Source organism: Gossypium arboreum, chromosome 3 (assembly GCF_025698485.1).
Source record: "Gossypium arboreum isolate Shixiya-1 chromosome 3, ASM2569848v2, whole genome shotgun sequence".
NCBI lineage: Eukaryota > Viridiplantae > Streptophyta > Magnoliopsida > Malvales > Malvaceae > Gossypium > Gossypium arboreum.
The window spans coordinates 47,535,728-47,557,394 of NC_069072.1; the positions used below are offsets into that span (position 1 = coordinate 47,535,728).

At 36.0% G+C, this 21,667-nt stretch overlaps 2 non-coding genes across 2 annotated transcripts; one reads left to right on the forward strand and one right to left on the reverse strand.

Moving 5' to 3' along the window:
- Positions 1-312: 312 nt before the first annotated feature.
- On the reverse strand, positions 313-417 carry LOC128291310 (small nucleolar RNA R71). The gene has a single exon (XR_008281086.1). It is a non-coding gene; the product is annotated as a small nucleolar RNA R71 (small nucleolar RNA).
- A 17,169-nt stretch (positions 418-17,586) lies between these two features.
- Positions 17,587-17,693, forward strand: LOC128291057 (small nucleolar RNA R71). Its single transcript, XR_008280834.1, has one exon. It is a non-coding gene; the product is annotated as a small nucleolar RNA R71 (small nucleolar RNA).
- The last annotated feature ends 3,974 nt before the right edge of the window (positions 17,694-21,667 follow it).

Sequence of the window (21,667 nt, forward strand, 5' to 3'; positions counted from 1 at the left end):
ATAGTTAGACCTGCTATTGCTGCGAATAATTTCAAACTAAAACCTAACAGAATTCAGATGATACAGCAGTTTGTTCAGTTTGATGGTTTCCAAGATGAGGATCCCAACATGCACTTGGCGAATTTTCTTGAATTTTGTAATACATTCAAAATCAATGGCGTTATTGATGACGCCGTTCGTCTTCTATTATTTCCCTTTTAACTGAGAAACTAAACAGTGGTTGAACTCGTTACCACAAGGGTCTATCACTACTTGGGAACAAATGACTGAGAAATTTTTACTAAAATATTTTTCGCCAGCTAAAGCGGCTAAATTACCAAATGATATCTCTTCTTTTGTGTAGATGGATTTAGAAACACTTTACGATGCATGAGAGAGATACAAGGACTTACTGAGAAGGTGCCCTCACCATGGGTTACTGCTTTGGCTGCAAGTCCAAACGTTCTATAATGGTGTGAATCCCTCGACAAGACAAATGATTGACGCAGCTGCTGGTGGAACCATCAATAATAGAACACCATAAGATGCCTATGAATTTATAGAGGAGATGTCACTGAACAACTATCAGTGGCAAGTTATGAGGACAAAGCCAACGAAAACAGCTGGTGTCTATAACATCGATTCAGTCACCATGCTCTCTAATCAGGTAGAACTTCTCAATAAAAAAGATTGATAGTTTTCTTGGTTCTACGCAGGTACATCCAGTAATGAGGTGTGACTCAAGCGGACGAGGTGTGCATACAGAATATCAATCCTTTAATCCCACAACCGAAGAGGAACAAGTCAATTATATGGGTAACAATAACTTTAGATCTCAAAATAACCCATACAGTAATACTTATAATGCAGGTTGGAGGAACCACCCCAATTTTTCCTGGGGAGGTCAAGGAAATCCAAAGCCACAAAATCCTCAGGGTTTTCAACAGCCACCTTATCAACAGGAGAAAAAACCAAACCTTGAAGAGATGCTTTCTAAATTCATCTTTGTATCAAAAACCCGTTTCCAAAATACCGAGACAGCACTTAAGAATCAACAAGCATCGATCCAAGGACTCGAAACTCAGATAAGCCAGATGTCTAAACTAATCTCGGAAAGACCACCAAAAGATTTAGTTAGTAATACCAAATCCGGAGAGCATGTCAAAGCGGTTACACTAAGGAGTGGGAAAGTGTTAGCGGAATTTGAAAAAAAGTTAGCACAAGAAGCCGTGGAAAGCGAAAGGAGGGAAGAAAAACTCGAAAATAGTGCCAAACTATTACCGGACGAATATTCACCACCAGTTCCATATCCAGCAAAATTAAAAAGAGATCTCATTGATGCACCAGTCGGTAAGTTTCTTAAACTTTTTAAGCAATTACATATCAATTTACCTTTTGTTGAAGCTATCTCACAGATGCTTACATACGTAAAATTTTTAAAAGAGCTTTTAACAAATAAAAGGAAGTTTGAGAACTTATCTACAGTAAAAATCAACGAGGAATGCTCCGCCATACTCCAAAATAAGCTCTCAACCAAACTAAAAGATCCAGGAAGTTTTACTATCCCTTGCTTAATTGGTAATCTTAATATTGAAAAAGCACTAGCTGATTTAGGCGCTAGTATTAATTTGATGCCCTATAAAATGTTCAAACAGCTTGGTCTAGGGGAACCTAAACCCATTAGGATGAGTATTCAATTAGCCAATAGATTTGTTAAATATCCTAGGGGTATTATAGAAGACGTACTCATAAAAGTAGATAAATTTATATTCCCTGTTGATTTTGTTGTGCTTGACATGGATGAAGATGTGGAAGTACCCTTAATTTTAGGGTGCCCATTCCTAGCCACTGCTAGAGCCGTGATCGATGTGGGTGATGGTCAATTGGTACTTAGAGTAGGTGACGAGGAAATGATCTTTAAAATTTATGATGCTATGAGATTCTCTAGGGAACAAGATGATTCATGTTATTTCATTGACTCTATTGATCATATTACTGAAAATTCTTTTTAGGAAATTGTACAAGAGGAGACGATAGAACCGTGTCCAGCTCAAGACGAGGAGATAGATGAGGAACCTAATAACCATCTGTCAAGACAAGTAGAATACGAGGGTATTAAGATCAACGATGCACTTAAGCAAAAACCCTCAATTGAGGAGCCTTCCAAACAGGAACTTAAACAATTACCAAACCATTTAGAATATGCATTCCTTGGAATTAACTCTATATTACCAGTTATTATTGCTTCTAATTTGCAACCCAATGAGAAAGAGGAATTAATCCAAGTATTAAAAGAACATAAGAAGGCCATAGCATGGAAAATTTTTGACATTAAAGGAATCAGTCCTTCTTTTTGCACCCATAAAATTTTAATGGAAGATGAATACAAACCATGTGTGCAAGCTCAAAGACGTGTAAACCCCACCATGAAGGAAGTTTTAAAAGCCGAGGTAATTAAACTTCTAGATGCACGAATTATTTATCCTATTTCTGACAGTTCTTGGGTAAGTCCAGTGCAGGTTGTCCCCAAGAAAGGAAGCATGACGGTTGTGACCAATGAGAAGAATGAGCTAATCCCAACAGGAACGGTTATAGGATGGAGAGTTTGCATAGAGTACAGGAAACTAAATGACGCCACAAGAAAAGATCACTTTCCCTTACCATTCATTGACCAAATGTTAGAAAAATTATCCTGACACATGTATTATTGCTTCCTAGAAGGACTCTCTGGTTACTTCCAAATCCCAATAGCTCCTGAAGATCAAGAAAAGACGACATTCACTTGCCTATATGGTATGTTCGCTTATCGTAGAATGCCTTTTGGATTATGTAATGCCCCTGCTACTTTTCAGCACTGTATGGTAGCTATATTCAACGAACTCGTGGAAGATATCATGGTAGTCTTCATGGATGATTTTTCGGTATTCGGTAACTCTTTCCATCTCTGGCTTAAAAATTTAAAACTAGTTTTAATAAGATGTTAAGAAACAAACCTTGTGCTTAACTAGGAGAAATGCCACTTCATGGTTCAAGAAGGTATTGTACTAGGGCATAAAATTCTAGTAAAGGGATTGAGGTGGATAAATCTAAAGTAGAAACAATCGAGAAATTACCACCTCCTAGTTCAGTTAAGGCTATTAGAAGTTTATTAGGACATGTTGGTTTTTATAGAAGATTCATTAAGAATTTTTCTAAAATAGCTAAGCCTTTAACTAAATTGCTAGAAAAAGATATACCTTTTAACTTTGATCAGGAATGTTTAGAAGCATTTAATACTTTAAAGGATAAATTAATTAATGCTCCAATTATAATTGCACCTGATTGGAACTTGCCATTTGAACTAATGTGTGATGCAAGTGATTTTGCAGTAGGTGCAGTACTGGGACAGCGAAGAGACAAGCATTTTCAACCTATCTATTACTCTAGCAAAACCTTAAAGGCTGCACAAGAAAACTATACTACCACGGAAAAAGAGTTGCTAGCTGTGTTTTTTTCTTTTGATAAATTTTGATCATATCTCATATTGTCTAAAGTTGTTGTTTACACTGACCATTCCGCCCTTCGCTATCTTTTAACTAAAACTGATGCAAAACCTCGACTCATCCGATGGATTCTACTATTGCAGGAATTTGACTTGGAAATTTAGGACAAGAAATAAGATGAAAATCTAGTGGCTAATCATTTGTCCAGGCTCGAAAAAACCAATACCAGAGAACTGATGACATGGAAATAAATGATTCATTCCCTGAAGAATAATTTTTCGCTATATCTAACTCCGAGGTACCTTGGCTTACAGACATCGCGAATTTTTTAGCTGCTAACATTATCCCAAAAGGCTTAACACACCAGCAAAAGAAGCGATTCTTTAATGTTGTAAAAAACTACTTTTGGGACGATCCATTTCTGTTTCACAGATGTGCAGATCAAGTCATTAGAAGATGCGTTACAGGATCAGAAATATCAAAAATATTGGAACACTGCCACTTAGGGCCAACCGGAGGACACTATAGTGGAACAAAGACCGCACATAAAATACTTGAATCAGGTTTTTATTGGCCTTCGTTATTCAAATATGCTATCAGGTAAATTACTTTATGTGACAAATGCCAACGGACAAGTAACATATCTAAACGTGATGAAATGCCTTAAAACTAAATGCTTTCTTGTGAAATATTTCACGTATGGGGTATCGATTTCATGGGCCCATTCCCCAGTTCATTTGGAAATAAATATATCTTAGTAGCAGTTGACTACATGTCCAAATGGGTAGAAGCTCAAGCTTTACCTACTAATGATGCTAGAGTGGTAGTATGTTTCCTTAAAAAACTCTTTTCGAGATTCAGAACACCTAGTTCAGAACACCTAGAGCAATTATCAGCGACAAGGGCACTCATTTTTGTAATACCCAATTTGAAAAAACCCTTAAGAAATACAAAGTTCATCATAGAACGACAACTCCATACCATCCTCAAACTAATGGACAAGCTGAAGTAGCAAACCGAGAACTCAAACGGATCCTTGAAAGAACGATAGAATCAAACAGAAAAGACTGGGCAACAAAAATAAACGATGCCTTATGGGCTTATAGAACCACTTTTAAGACTCCTATAGGGACATCACCTTACAGACTTGTTTATGGAAAAAGTTGTCATCTCCCATTCGAACTAGAGCATAAAGCTTTTTAGGCTATTAAATTTCAAAACCTCGATCCCGAACTTGCAGGAAAAAATAGGTTGATGCAGCTGAACGAGCTAGATGAATGGCGAGCCAATGCATATGAAAATCCATGCCTATACAAGGAACCAACAAAGCGGTGCCATGATGTTCATTTAAAGCAACGGAAACAATTTGAAGTTGGGGATCTTGTCTTACTTTACAACTCAAGACTCAAATTGTTTCCCGGGAAATTAAAATCACGATGGTTAGGACCCTTTGTAATTCAATCTGTTCATCCATATGGCACGATAGAGGTAAGTCACACATCATATGGTACTTTCAAAGTAAACAGACAACGTCTCAAACTTTATAATGGTGAGGATTTTAAAGTCGATGGAGAGGAGTTACGACTCCATAAACCGCCCTGAGTATACTAATAAGGTAATAGTCGAGCTTAGACTATAAACAAGCACTTTTTGGGAGGCAACCCGAGTACTAACCATTTTAAATTATTTTAAATTCAAATTTTAAACATTTAGGTCACTAACAAAGTATTTGAAGCACAGGTTCCCATCATCACACAGCCTGTAACACGGTCGTGCTTAAGGCCGTGTGTACCAACACAGAGGGAAACACGGTCGTGCGATATGGCTGTGCAAAAGTAGGGTAAATGATTTCCCCAAAACACGAAATGCGATAAATCCCCACGGCCATGCGACATCGCCGTAGGTGAATTTGATACCCTCACAGGAGTGGGAACAGAGACCTACGGGCATGCCAGGGACAAGGCTCGATTCTGTTTCTTCGACACGGGTGTGAGACACGCCCATGCCGTTAAGCCGTGGACAACAATACATGGGCGTGGTACCTTAACATGGGCGGCAGAGAAGAGAACACAGCTAGGCACGACCATTCCATATGGTCGTGTACCACACACGCCCAAGAAACACGGTTGTGGGATAGTAGCCAAACATGAACTAAAATTGCAAAATTCAAAACACACGAGCTCAACCTCATAAGGACATGGGCGTGGCCCTAGGCCGTGTTGCCCTCATATATAAGAAAATCACTATTCATTTTCTTCTTCCTTTCCAAAGCCTTAGCCAAAATCTCCCTTTCCCCACCCCCTGATCCCTATTCTCAGCCACCACCACCTTTTCATCCAGTTCATGTGGCACCTTCATATGCTAACATCTCTGAGCACCTCACCCAATTCGAGCTTCAATGTTTTCAACAATTTGACAACATTGATGCTACTCTACAACAGAGTTGTCAACACCTTCCCATCTCATAGTCAGTCTCACCTCGCGAACCATCTAGTGATAAAGATGTTTAGAAATAATTATTTATTATTTTCTATTATTACTTATTATTGAAACTATTTCTATTATTTTTATTAGATTTTAGAATTTTATTTTTATTTTTTATTTCGATTATTTCTTTTTAAATCCTTATACTTCCTAATATCTCCTACAAAGTTCCTGATTTTATCACAGTTATATAGAACTCCTAAGCTCATCATCACATAGGAACTACAACTCTACCGGGGAAGGTTCTCCATGACTGCCATGTCCTGCTCGACCACGACCATAGCTACCACTAGATATAATATTCTTTTGGTGCAGGACTTATGGCCTAATGAACCTCTACAACTATTGGGGTATCCTCCTCCACTCTCAAACTGATCACTCTCCAAAACTCTAAGTTCGAGGAATTCATCATACAGGAAGTTTCACTTCTCTCCCTATCTTATTTTTATTATAACATCTATCATTGTACACTAAGGGCAATGTACATCTTAAGTGTGGGGGGTATTTATTTCACTATCAGAAAAGGATCCCTGAATAATCACCTTGTTCTCATGAAAACTCGCATATCATATTTAGGATAAATTTTAATTGATTTATGATTTTGATTAATATATCTTGGATTAAAACATAGGGATTTATGCATTGATTATTTAAACTTTAAGACATTAGAGAATCAAGCATGATAAGTTGATTTTTAAGAAATTAAATTATAGGTTGTTTCCCCAAGTCTAGGTATTACTTTGAATTAGAATTCACGAGTCTAAACATCAAAAAGCCATAATTTTTTGTGAGATTTTTGAGCCTTTTGAGCATCTATTCATCCTTTCATGCTCACTTTTATTATTGCTTTGAGTGCGTCAGTATTGAACTGTTATTCTAGAACTTGCTTGATTATGCACGTCGAGACCACACCATTTGATTTGATATATCAAAATGATTAAGGCACTTAGGATTAACCCACTCATGCCATGAAAAGCCTACCTCCATGATTAACCCCTAGTAAACCCCCTTGAGCTTAACAAGCCATTCCTTGTATTACCCTTAATATTAACCATTAACCCATTATTGTTGAAATTCCCCAAATTAATTTGATCCCTATTTTTGTCGAGATTTGAGTTGGAAAAGTTGCTTAGCTATGTTTTTCTTAAAAAAAAACTATTTATACATATTAGTAATTCCATATTCTGAAAAAGAAGCTCTGTTGTACGCAAGTGAAGGTTAACTATTTTTCTAGTTAGGCAATTTTTTAATTCAATCTCAATTCTAACCCTTTCTTTCAGCTTGTACCACACCCCCTAACCAAGCCGCACTACAACCCTCTAAAGACCTTTTGATTGATGTATCATCTTAAATTATAGTGGTGGAGATTTTAATTTAATGCAAGCCTATGGTAATGACTTTTCATTATTGACTATTGAATGCTTCATTTATTGTCCTTAAACACCTCAAGTGATTTGAGTGAATCTTTAGTGAGGATGTGAAACTCTGTGATATTCTGAATCAAAGGTAATTACTTAGATGTGAAGAGACACCTATGTTTGCATGATTAAATATTCAACTTGGAATGTTTGAAACTTTTATGTTCTTTTAGTTGAATTCTCAATGTATGATTACTTATGGATTATTTTGAGATATTATCGATAAGAATTATAAGTTGAGAAGAATTTATTTTGATTATGAGTTGAGAATTTTGCTTGAGGACAAGCAAATGCTTAAGTGTGGGGGTATTTGATAAACCGTAAATTATACATATTTTTACCCCATGTTTAATGCATTTTATAGATGATTTCTCATTAGAATTGGTGAATTCGATGCCGCTAATGCTTTAATTTCATGTTTTGTACTCAGGAAAGCACCAAGAGTCAAAAGGACCCAAAAACGAGCCAAAAAGGGACCAAACGGACCAAATCGAGAAGATGACACGACCTAAGCCCTGCCACACGAGCAGCTCACGCGCCCATGTCTTTTGAGGGTGTCGACCAAGGCTTTCACGATTCACACGGCCTGGCCATTGACCCCACACGGCCGTGTGCAATTTAACGGATCGAACACGGCCTGGCAATCACGTCACACGGCTGTGTGACACGAGCATGTCCTTGCTGAGCCCAAGTTAAGTCCAATTCAGAAAAGGCCACTTTGGAGGGTTTTTAGGCATTCCAAAGCCTATAAATACGCACTAGAGGAGAAGAAAAAGGCAGACAGAGAAGAGGGGTAAGGAATTACCCCAAAGAAGTCGATTGACCCATCTCAGAAGATGAATTCATCATCAAGACTGAGCATCTCTCCTCAATTCCCCTTCAGGAGTTTTGGATTTTCTTTATGTTTTTTATTCTTTATTCTTCTGAGATGTTTTCTTATTTAGTTATGAACTAAATCCCCTAAATACCTAAGGGGAATGAAACCTAAGACGAATCTTGTTATTATTTTTTGAATCGTATGATAGATATTTAACTTGTTCTTAATTCTATGTTCTTAATTCTTGTTTTGATATCCTAGGATACTGATTCAAGACACGCTCTTATTCATAGGAGGAATAGACCCTGTCTAAGAGTACATTTGCCATAATTAAGCGGAGTTGATTGCGCGCCTAGAAATAGGGTGACAAGATTTTGCCGGATTAGGGTGAAACCTAATAAGGGGATCCATAGATCGAGTTAATCCAACCTTAGAGGTTAATTAGAGAAAACTCTCGGTTATTCAATCTAGGTATTAGACGTTATTAGTCTTGATTAGGGATAATAACATAACTTAGGGATCTCTACGGAATAAGTTGAATGAATAAATCGTTCGATTCGAAGTCAGAATAACAAGTAAAGTCTAGGTGGATTTTTCCTTAGGTATTGTCTCAAGTCAATCGATTTTCCCAAAAGCAATTCCCCAATTCTTTTCTCTGTACGTTCTTAGTTTAAATAATTAGTTTATTAAAACAAACTCTTTTATTCTTAGGCTAGATAATAAAAAGATAGTTATTACTAATACTTTTGGTTCCGTTGGGTACGATATCCCGGTCTTGCCGTTACTATACTATTATTCGATAGGTGTGCTTGCCTTTTTGTCGTGATAATAGTTACAGACCCTTCACATGTTATCTCACCAGCGAATGTCAAGATTCAACCTGATATGTTAAATAGCGAAGAACCGATCAGAATTATAGCTTGAGAGGTTAAAGATTTGAGAAATAAAAACATAACACGGGATAGAGAAGGCCACCTAGGAACTAGAAGAAGCTATGGGAAACCAAAATCCAAACCTCTTTTCTGGTAAGATTTTCGGGGATGAAAATTCCTTTAGAGGGGACAGTTATAATAGCCCATTTTCAATGAAATTGGAACAATGGTTTTGGGACCACAAATTTGATGTTTAAATAATTATTTTATTATTAATTTAATGCCTACATGAAGTTAGTAGTATTGTATAAAAATTTCGTTAAGTAATTTTACTATTTGCAAGCTTAATTCGATAAAAAAATGACTAATTTGAAAAAGGTGCAAAACTTGAGTTCTATAAGCTAAATGGATTAAATAGTTATGATATTAAATGATTGGAGGGTTTATGTTGTAAATAAACCATTAAAATCATGAATGGACTGATATGGACAATTTATTAGGTGATTTAATGGTTATACTACAAGGTTAACTGAGTAATTTAATAAATAAATTACGTAAAACAAAAACATTGTAATTAAGGTATCATCTTTCTAAACTACTCTTCTTCGAAAATAAAGAAGAAAAACCCCATTTTAAACACCTTAAAGTTTCGACAATCAAAGTTCTTGCATGAGGTCATCTTGATGTTAGTTTTTGATGATTTTTATGTTTTCGAGATCGTTGTAACTTAATCTAGCTAGCCCAGGGACTAATCTATAAAACTATCAAAAGATTAGGACTTTTCCATGAATGTATACATGTTTTTATAATGTTTGATGGAAGAAAATGAATATTTTTTGTTAGATAAACAACTTTTGTTAAGTGATTTTTGATAAAATTGTCAATTAGGGATTAAATTGAAAAATGAGAAATATTCATAGAGTAATTTGTGAAATAATGAAATGTGTGGGATGCTATGAGCTTATATGAAATTCAAATAAAACATTAGGGTCAAAAGCATAATTTTTTAAAAATGTGAGTTTTGATTGAATTGAATAGAATGATTATTAAATTGATTGACTTTATTCATTTAGGTCAAGATAGACCTCGTATGGCTTTAGATTGAGGCAAAGAGAAAGCTTCAGATTAATCGACTCCATTTCTACATTTTATCGTCGAGGTAAGTTCGTATATTTTATGTAATACACCACACCCGAGTCCTACGCCGGGACGGGATACTAGGCGTTACCACACTTAAACACATGTATTCCAATGTTTTTGAATCATCAAGACTTGATAATATTTAAAACTTTTTCAAACTTTGTCCAAAACTTCTTATCATGGGCCTATAAGGCCCGAAGCATCTCTTGGAAATCACTTAGGACCAATTCAGGTCCTTTAATCAAGACTAGGAAGATGACCTTTGAAACAGGGCACACGCCCGTGTGGAACTTGAACATGGTCATGCTGATGGCCCGTGTGGCACACACGGCCTAAGCACCTAGGCACATACCCGTGTCCCATGCCTGTGTGAATTAAATTCTAAATTCGAACCTACAGGGGTATTCATGCAGCCTAACACACGCCCATGCCTATGGCCCGTGTCCCTTACACGGCCATGACATGCCCGTGTCCTAGCCCGTGTCTAAAAATATTGACATTCTGTTTCTGACGTCAGCATCCAATTAGGGGCACACGGCCATGGCACACACCTATGGCCAGAGGTCGTGTCCTCCACATGGCTGAGGTACACGGTCGTTCTTTTTTTGTGTGTTTACTACCATACATACTGACTTGAAAGTTTTACGTATAGGGGACACACTGTCAGACAACACGCCCATAGGGCTGGCTGTGTGTCACACACGGCCTAGACACACGCTCGTTTGTCTACCTATGTGGACAATATCAGGCTATCTACCAAGCCCTTTTTCCACCCTGAAACAAAATTTTAACACCCACCAACATATCAAATCTAACTTAATATGATTTCTCAACCAAGCAACCATAGCTATGGCCTAGATACATTTCATATATTCAACTATGCCAACCATTTTCACATTCAAGAAAACCTATCTTGCATTCTTATAACAACTTTCAATATTAGCCATTTTGATGGCCTTATACAAAATGGGTCAAATACTAAAACAAGCCAACACATTTGGCCCCAAAATGATGTGACACCAAAACAAATTCAAGAGTTCCTATACATGCCATATTCAAAATGATAAAACTAGCTATACCAAGTGCTCTGAGGATAGTGTGACTGGCTTCCCGATGTAGTTGATGATTCTCGAGTTACTTTGGCAGCACTATAAAAAAAGGGAAAGGAAAGAGGGTATGCATAGAAGCTTAGTAAGTACATATATGCAAATATGTGTGATTAGAAACACATTCGTCAAAAAATGGCTTGTCATACTTAAATGATATTTCATTTTAAGCTCACTATCTTGCCCTTCACTTCTTTTATGCATACTTACTATATCTCATCACATACTGAGGACTTATTCAAGAGTTTAGTATACATACCTCATTGGAAGTATCACCAACTCATTCATTGAGTTACTTATTGAACACTCGAAAATACCAATGGATGCATGGATAGCTTACTCCAAAGAGCTATACAAGTAGCTAAGGCTACTTCATTGATAAGTCATAATTTATAAATATTTTTATCCCATGCTTAGCACATATTTGGATAAATTATCATTACATTTATGGAATTTGATGCTCCTAATCCTTTAATTTCATGTTTTATACTTAGGTGAGCATAGGAGAGTAAAAAGAGTGAGAAACGGGCCAAAAACAGAGAAAATGGGTCAATGTGGGAAATCAACACGGCCTGGACTTCCTTACATGGGTAGACCACACGCCCCTATAGTTTTAGCAGACTTTAGCATGACTTGGACTTCCTTACATGAGCAGACCACACGCCTGTGTATATTCAACAGAATCTAACACGGTTTGAAGCATTTACACACGAGCATGTCACACGGGCGTGTCCTTGTCGAGCCCAAGTTTAGTTCTATTTGGAAAAGGGCACTCTTGAGGGTTTGGAAGCATTCTAAAGCCTATTTAAACACCCTAGAGGAAGCACTTAAGGGACATGTGGAGTAGGAGCCAAGAACTACTCGAAGAAAGCCGATTGATCCATCTCAGAAGTCGGATTCTCCTTCAAAACTAAAGATCTCCCTTCACTTTACTTTGAGATTTTTGGTTTTCTTTATGTTTTGTTATCATTATTCTTTTGAGATGTTTTCTTTTACACTTATGAACTAAATCCCCTAAATACCTAAAGGGAATGAAACCTAAGACGGATCTTGTTATTATTTTCTGAATTATATGATAAATATTTGATTTGATCTTAATTATGTGTTCTTAATTCTTACTTTAATATTCCAGGATATTGATTCAAGTATTGATGTACTTATTCAGAGGAGAAAAAGTCACTGTCTAAGAGTAGATCTAGCATAATTAAGCGGAGTTGATTGCACCCCTAGACATAGGGAGACATAAATCTGCCGAATTAGGGTCAAACCTAATAAGGGAATCCATAGATCGAGTTAATGCAACACTAGGGGTTTTAATTAGAAAGAGATTTCAATTAATCAACCTAAGGTTAGACATTGTTAGTCTTGAGAGAGATAATAATATAAATTAGGGATTTCTACAGATCAAGTCAAATGAATAAATCGTCTAATTCAAAGTCAAATAACAAGTGAAGTCTAGGTGGATTTTTCCCCTGGGTATTGTTTAAATCAATCAGTTTTCCCAAAAGCATTTCCCCAATTTACTTTCTGTGCATTCTTAGCTTAGTTAATTAGTTTACATAAAACAAATCCCCTTATTGTTAGGCTAGATAATAAAAAGAAGGCTAATACTAGTACTTTTAGTTCCTGTGGGTTTGACATTTCAGTCTTGCTATAAACTATACGACAGTTCAATAGGTGCGCTTGCCTTTATCGAGATAATAGTTAGTTTTCAAGTACGATCAATCAGAAATTTAAAAACTCATCACGAGACAATCACGCCAAGTTTTTGGCGCCGTTTTCGGGGAACTAAAATATTAGGAACGCTTAATTTTTATTACTTTAGCCATTTATTGCAATTTAAATTTTATTTTAGTTTTGTTAATTTTAATAAATTTTCTTTTATTTTCTTCTAATAGGTTTTTATAGTTTATGACTAGAAGAAACCCGTCAGGACCATTACTTTTTGACAGTGAAATTGAAAACATAGCTCGCAGAAGTCGAAGAGAAATTAGGCGAAGCCTACGTGACATAGAGGAAGGACAAGAGGACGATATTCAAACCACAACCGAGGAGATGGCTAAAATTAGAATAATCAGCTTCCTCCTGTGGTTGCTGCAGATCCAATAAATCAGAATCCTGCTCCTCGTACTATGTATGATTATGCTAAACCTACTCTAACAGGAGTCGAATCGAGTATAGTTAGACATGCTATTGCTGTAAATAATTTTGAACTGAAACCTAACATAATTCAAATGATACAACAGTTTTTTCAGTGATGCGTGATATTCATAATAGGTTTTAAAAATTTATAAATGAATCGTTCTTGAGACTAACTTATTATCACGATTAAGGCAAGTGTACCTATCGAACAGTAGTATAGTTTAGCAAGACCAGATTGTCGAACCCAAAGGAACTATGAGTATTAGTATTTACTTCCTTTTTATTATCTAGCCTAAAAATTAAGAGTTTTGGTTATCTAAACTAATTACTAACTAAGAATGCATAGTAAGAAGATTTAGGAAAATACTTTTGGGAAAATTCGATTGATTAAGACAATACCTAAGGAAAAATCCACCTAGACTTCACTTGTTATTTGACTCTGAATTAGACGATTTATTCATTTAAGTTGATCTGTAGAAATCCCTAAGTTATATTATTATCTCTCTTAAGACTAATAATGTCTAACCCTAGGTTGAATAATTGAAATCTCTTTCTAATTAACACTCTAGAATTGCATTAACTCGATCTATGGATTCCCTTATTAGGATTCACCCTAATCTGAAAAAATCTTATCACCCTATCTCTAGGCGTGCAATCAACTCTGCTTAATTATGACAAATTTACTCTTAGATAGGGTCTATTCCTCCTCTGAATTAGAGCTTAACTTGAATCAATATCCTAGAATATCAAAACAAGAATTAAGAACACATAATTAAGAATAAGTCAAATATTTATCATACAATTTAGAAAATAATAACAAGATTCATTTTAGGTTTCATTCCCCTTAGGTATTTAGGGGGTTTAGATCATACTTATAAAAGAAAAAATCTCAAAAGCATAAAGATAAAAAAAACATAAGAAAACCTAAAACTCCTGAAGGGACTTAAAGGAAGATCTTCAGTCTTGATGATGAATCCTGCTTCTAAGATGGATCAATCGGCTTTCCTTGAGTAATTCCTCACTTCCTACTCTGCGTCCCCCCTTCTAAGTGCCTCCTCAGGTGTTTAAATACGCTTTAAAATGCCTAAGAACCCTAAAAATTGGCCTTTTCCAAATAGGATTATACTTGGGCTAGCCAAGGACACGCCCGTGTGCGATTACTCCAGCCCGTGGTTAAGGCAGTTGAATAGGCACGGGCATGTAGTCTACCCATGTAACCCGTGCTTCAATCATGCCAAATGGACACGGTCGTGTGACACGCCCGTGTGAGGAAGTCCAGGCCATGTTGATTTCTCACGTGGGTCTATTTTTTCCGTTTTCGGCCCGTTTCTCGCTCTTTTTACTCTCCTATGCTCTCCTAAGTATAAAACATGAAATTAAATGATTAGGAGCATCGAAGTCACCAATTCCAAGGAGAAACCATCCATAAATGTGCTAAGCATGGGACAAAAATATGTATAAATTACGGTTTATCAAATACCCCCACACTTAAGCATTTGCTTGTACTTAAGAAAAAATCCTCAACTCATAATCAAAATAAATTCTTCTCAATTTATAATCCCTATCAATAATATCTCAAAATAATCTAAAAGTATTCATACATTGAAAATTCAACTAAAAGTACATCAAAGTTTCAAACATTCCAAGTTGAGCATTTTATCACGAAAACATAAGTGTCTCCCCTCATCTAAGTGATTACCTTTGATCAAAATACCACAGAGTTTAACATCCTCACTAAAGATTCACTCAAATCACTCAAGGTGTTTAAGGACGTCAATAAAAGCACTCATTAGTCAATATTCAAAGTTATTACCATAGGTTTGGTTGAAAATCAAATCTCCACCACTATATATTGACCAGATACATCAATCAAAAAGGTCTTTTTAGAGGGTTGTAATGTGGCTTTGGTTAGGGGTGTGGTCACAAGCTGAACGAAGATGTTAGAATCAAGATTGAATTGAAAAATTACCAAGCTAGAAAAATAACTAGTCATCAGTTGAATACAAGTGAGCTTCTTCTTAGAAAATAGTATTAACACTCAAGCTCAAAAATGATGAATTATTACTAATATGTATGTAACTGTTATTATTATTTTTAATTAAAAACAAGTCGAATATTTAAAAGTACAAAACATAACTAAGTAATTTGTTCAAATCAAATCTTGACAAAAATTGGGATCAAATTAGGAGATTTCAACAATAATGGGTTATGGGTTAATATTGAGGGTAAATCAATTAATGGCTTGTTAGGCTCAAAAGGGGTTCACTAAGGATTAATTATGGAGGTAGGCTTTTGTGGAGTGAGTGGGTTAAACCTAAGTGCCTTTATTATCTTGACATATCAAATCAAATGGTGTGGTCTTGACATGCATAATCAAACAAGTTTTAGAATAAAATATGAAAGTGAGCATGAAAGGAATAAAATATGCTCTAAAGGCTCAAGATCTCACAAAAATTATGGCTTTTTGATGTTTAAACATGTGAACTTCAACTCAAGATAATACCTAAACTTGGGGAAACAACCTAAAAATTTTTAATTCTCAAAAATCAACTTTATCATGCTTGATTCTCTATTTCCTTAAAGTTTAAACAATCAATACATTAATGCCTATGTTTTAATTCAATACATATCAACAAAAATCATAAATTAATCAAAATTCATTCTAATGATGATGTGAGGAAATTATTTGAGAACAAGACAAAATTATTTGAGATCAATAACGGTTCTAGCAGTTACTAAAAAGGGCCTTCCTAGAATTAGAGGTACGTCACTACCCTCTTCTATGTCTAGAACAACAAAATCGATAGGGAATATAAATTTATCAATTTTTACAAGTACATCTTCAATGATACCTCTAGGAAATCTGATAGTTTTATCGGCTAACTGAATATTCATCTTAGTTTGTTTGGGTTTCCCAGGACCTAGATGTTTAAACATATTGTAAGGCATGACATTAATACTAGCCCCTAAATCAGCCAAAGCATTTTTAACATTTAAGCTACCAATTAAACAAGGAATCGTAAAACTCCCTGGATCTTTCAATTTGTTGGCCAGCTTATTTTGTAGAATGGCTGAGCAAACTGCATTCATCTCCACATGCGACGCCTCGTTTAACTTCCGCTTATTTGCTAAAAGCTCCTTTAAAAATTTGACTGCGTTCGACATCTATGAAAGAGCCTCAATAAATAGTAAGTTAATATGTAATTTCTTTAAAAGTTTAAGGAATTTACCGAATTATTCGTCTGAGTGGTCTTTCCTTGTCGCATTAGGGTATGGTACACATGGTTTGTACTCTTTACTTACCTATATTTGGTCATTGTTGTCCACCTCACCTTTATCTTTATTTACCACAGTTTCTTGCCTTGGTTCTGGTTCTGGTGCAACTAACCCTTCCTCATCTTGAATGGTAATCGCATTGAGCTGCTCTCTTGGGTTAGATTCAATGTTGCTCGGTAGGCTACCTTGTGGTCGTTCAGATATCAATTTAACGAGCTGGCCTATATGAGTTTTGAGCCCTTGGATCGACGCTTGTTAACTTTTAAGTGTCGTCTCAGTATTCTAAAAATGAGTTTCTGACATCGAGATGAATTTTGTTAGCATCTCTTCAAGGTTCAGCCTTTTCCCTTGTTAGTAAGGTGGTTGTTGGAAGCCTGGAGATGGTGGTGTTCTTTGATTCACTTTGCCTCCCCATGAGAAATTTGGGTGGTTCCTCTATCCTGCATTGTAAGTGTTGCTATAGGGATTATTTTGAGGTCGAGGATTATTACCCATATAATTTAATTGCTCGTTTTCCATGTTGTGGCCATAAGGTGGGTATTTTGAATTGCTCGTCCCTCCTCCACTTGCATTGCATTGCATTACTGGGTGAACCTGTGAAGAACTAAGAAAATCGTCAATTTTTCTATTCAAAAGTTCTACCTGATTAGAGAGCATGGTGACTGAATCGACATTAAAACGTCGGCTGCTTTCATTGACTTTGTCCTCATGATTTGCCACAAATAATTATTCAGTGACATCTCTTCTATAAATTCATAAGCATCCTCAGGTGTCTTATTACTGATAGCCCCACCAACGGCTGCGTCAACTATCTGTCAAGTTGAAGGATTCAGGCCATTGTGAAAAGTTTGAACTTGTAGCTAGAGTGGTAGCCCATGGTGAGGGCACCTTCTCAACAGATCCTTGTATCTTTCCCATGCATCGTAGAGTGTTTCTAGATCCATCTGCACAAAATAAGAGATATCATTCCTTAATTTAGCCATTTTAGCCGACGAAAAATATTTTAGTAAAAACTTTTCGGTCATTTGTTCCCAAGTAGTGATTGACCTTCGTGGTAACGAGTTCAACCACAGTTTAGCCTTATTCCTTAATGAAAAGGGAAATAATCGAAGACGAATAGAATCATCAGAAACGCCATTGATTTTAAATGTGTTACAAAACTTCAGAAAATTTGCCAAGTGATTGTTTGGATCCTCATCCTGCAAACCATCAAACTGAACATTACTGTATCATTTGAATCGTGTTAGGTTTCAGTTCAAAATTATTTGCAGCAATAGCAGACCTAACTATACTTGACTCAGATCCTGTTAAATTCAGTTTAGCATAATCATACATAGTGCGCAGAGCAAGATTCTGATTTACTAGATCAGCAACAATTGTAGGAGGCAGCGGATTTTCCTGATTTTCAGCCATCTCCTCAGTTGTGATTTGAATATCATCCTCTTGCTCTTCCTCTGTCAACCTTAAGCTTCACCTTATTTCTCTTCGGTTTCTGTGAGCTGTGCGATCGATCTCACTATCAAAAAGTAATGGTCCTGACGGGTTTCTTCTGGTCATAAACTAGAAAAACCTGTCAGAAGCGAATAAAAGAGAAAATTAGAAAAGAAAATAAAACTTTAAATTGGAAATAAAGTAAAGTGGCTAAAGTAATAAAAATTGAGTGTTCTTAATATGACAGCCCTAAAATGACCTTAGTCGGAAAGTGATTTTGGGACCGCTAAACCGAGTCACCAAATTATTTGAATATGATATCTATTGTCTAAAATATGTGAATATGAATGTGTGAAAGTTTTAAGCTTCGATTTAGTCGATTGCATGTGAATTTAGTAATAGGACTTATGTGTGACACTTTTGGAATGCGATAGGTTAATCTATAAGGACCTATTAATGCATGTTGTATAAAAGAAGGGTTTGCATGTCAAATTAGCCAAAAATCTAGATGGTGGCTGGCCATGCTATGGGGTAAGACATATTATAGACATTTTGTGCTAAAATGTGTGGGAAGAATAATAAAAAAAGAGGGGAGTGGGAGGAGAAACCAAAGTTGTCTCCCCCCCTCCATTGCCGTGAATGGAAGAAAGAAAGACTTCAACTTTTATTTTTCTATCTTGCTTCCTTGTCTCTTGCAAATGAAGCTAGAGAGGAGAGGCCGGCTGCATGTAGCGGAAAACCATGAAATTTGTTTGCTTATAAGTTGAAATTTTCAAGTAGAAGGCTAAAAAGGTGGGAGAAGGCTGTAGTGGAAAAGGGGAGGAGCAAATTGAATAGGTAGAATCGGTGTTGGGAACCTTGGTGAGTTTTCCTTGAACTTTTATTTTCTTGTGTTTGATAATTGTTGAAACCGTTAAATTGTTGTTATGTGAATAAATATTTGTTTGATGATATATATATACATGTATTCGGCAATGGGATAAAATGTGTATTAAGGAAAGTTTCATGGTGATTATGCTTGTGATGTAGGGTTGATATTCGGCATTGAGTAATGTGGGGTAAGGTGATTAATCGGCTATGAAATTAGCTAAATTGAATAGGTATGTTTAATGATATGCTTAGTATAATGTATGATCTTATAACTCGGTTTGGTATTGAGATAAAGATTAAATGAAATGTGATTGTTAAGTGAATAATATTAGTTAAGTACTTAAGCAAATCTATTGTTTTACTTAAGCTTAAGAGCAAAGAGGATCAAAGTCGGATAGGGGAAAAGAGAAAGTAAACGAATAGCCGTGGACATCTAATCGTCGACCACTTCCGAGGTAAGTTTTAAGTGATTAAACGTTGAGTAAATTCAATCATAATAGGACATAATGAGTTGATTTAATAAGATATGATGTGGCCATGATATGTCTTAAACTCAAATGGTAAGTTCATATGTGTTTGGACTTGGAAATTTAAGAGCAAATTGTAATAATTTGCTTGGACAGCAGAGTAATGTGATTTTAGAAAATCACTATAAATTGTTGGTGTGGAATTATAGGCTGAATAAAATATGTAATCAAAGCTTAGTTGGTCTAGTTTCCTATAAAAGAGACCGTGGAAGCAAAGAAATTTCCTATAAAGAGATATTTAAAGTTGTGTGGGACAGGGTCAGAATGACTCAAAATCCCTGTTCTGTTTTAAGAAAATCACTATAATTTGTACAAAAATGGTTACAAGATAAAATTTATATGCTTAGACTCCTTAATGAGTCTAGTTTCAAATGAAATCAAATAGAACATACTTTTAATTCTGTACAATGAGAATTTTGATTCGTAGTGAAGACTGGTCAGGTTAGTCAAACAGTGAAACAGGGGAAACTTTAAGAAAAATCTGGTATTGATTAGCCAAACCTAAAATTCTGAAAAAACTTATGGATTGAAGATATACGAGTCTATATTCAGGGAAAATTAACGGCAAGTGATTCAGAGCCTTATAGCTCCGGTTATAAATAATTTAGTGACAATTGCTCAGGAAAAACAACTCATAGTGAATATGTGATTTTGTTGTAAACATGGATAAAACTTGTTTTAGTTGCTCATAAGCTATTGATTAAACCCATACTTGAATTCTAATTTGTGATATTGTAAAATGATATATGAGTGTTAGATGGATCTTTGATATTAAAATTTGTGCAAGTGTATGTATACGTGATAAGGCCTAATGGCCGATGTGATGAATGTGAAAGTGTATATATGTGATAAGGCCTAATGGCCGATGTGATGAATGTGAAGGTGTATATATATGTGATAAGGCCTAATGGCCGATGTGATGAATTTGTGAAAGTGTATATATACGTGATAAGGCCTAATGGCCGATGTGATGAATGTGAAAGTGTATATATGTGATAAGGCCTAATGGCCGATGTGATGAATGTGAAGGTGTATATATATGTGATAAGGCCTAATGGCCGATGTGATGAATGTGAAAGTGTATATATGTGATAAGGCCTAATGGCCGATGTGATGAATGTGAAGGTGTATATATATGTGATAAGGCCTAATGGCCAATGTGATGAATGTGAAAGTGTATATATGTGATAAGGCCGAGTGGCCAACGTGATGGATGTGGAAGTGTATAAATGTGATAAGTCCCGAAGGGCATTTGTGTCAGTACTATATCCGGGTTAAAACCCGCAGCTTTATGCGAGAATATTATCAGCGATTAATGACCGTGAGGCTTCGTGCTCGTACTATATCCGAGCTCTAATGACCCGATGACTACGTGTGGAGATTTTGTCCGGTAAGCCCGAACTAGAGGTTTTGTGAAGATTCAAGTAAAGCGTAAGATTATGCGACTTTACAGTGACAATTAGTAATAAATACGTTCAATGCGTTAAGTTGGTCAGGTATGTATTTTGAGATTATATTTAAGTTTGATTTAGACTAGATCACAAGGTCGTTATGTGATGCACATGTGAGTAAAGCAATAAGACTGTTCTATGATTATTGTGCATTTGGTCAATGTGGAAAGTCAGGTAAAAATATGTAATGTACCTATGATAATAAGAGGTCACCATCAAGTGAGAATTTATCTGCCTATTACATATGATGAGACGTGCATATTCGGAAAAGGGGTTGGTATGCCAGAAGGAAGAGTGAAATAAAAATACGAACAACTATGTTATAATTTGATTGTTATCTGTTGACACTGCTTAAAACTTACTAAGCATTGTAATGCTTACTCCGTGTACTTTGTTTCCTCTGTTTTATAGATCTCATTCGGAAGCTACAGGCTCGGGGATCGTCAGCAACTAGTCACATTATCACCATCCACTGTTTGGTACTGCTACGTTTTGGAATATCTTATGGCATGTATAGAATAGACTAGTAGTGAGAGGATATTTTGGTTAATGTATAGGACTACCCTTTTGTTGTAGGTCATGTACCTTTCGGTTTTGTGTAAATTTGGATAGCCATGCGAAAATGGCTTAAGTATACTTTGATTGTGACAGCCTTAAAACGACCCTAGTCGG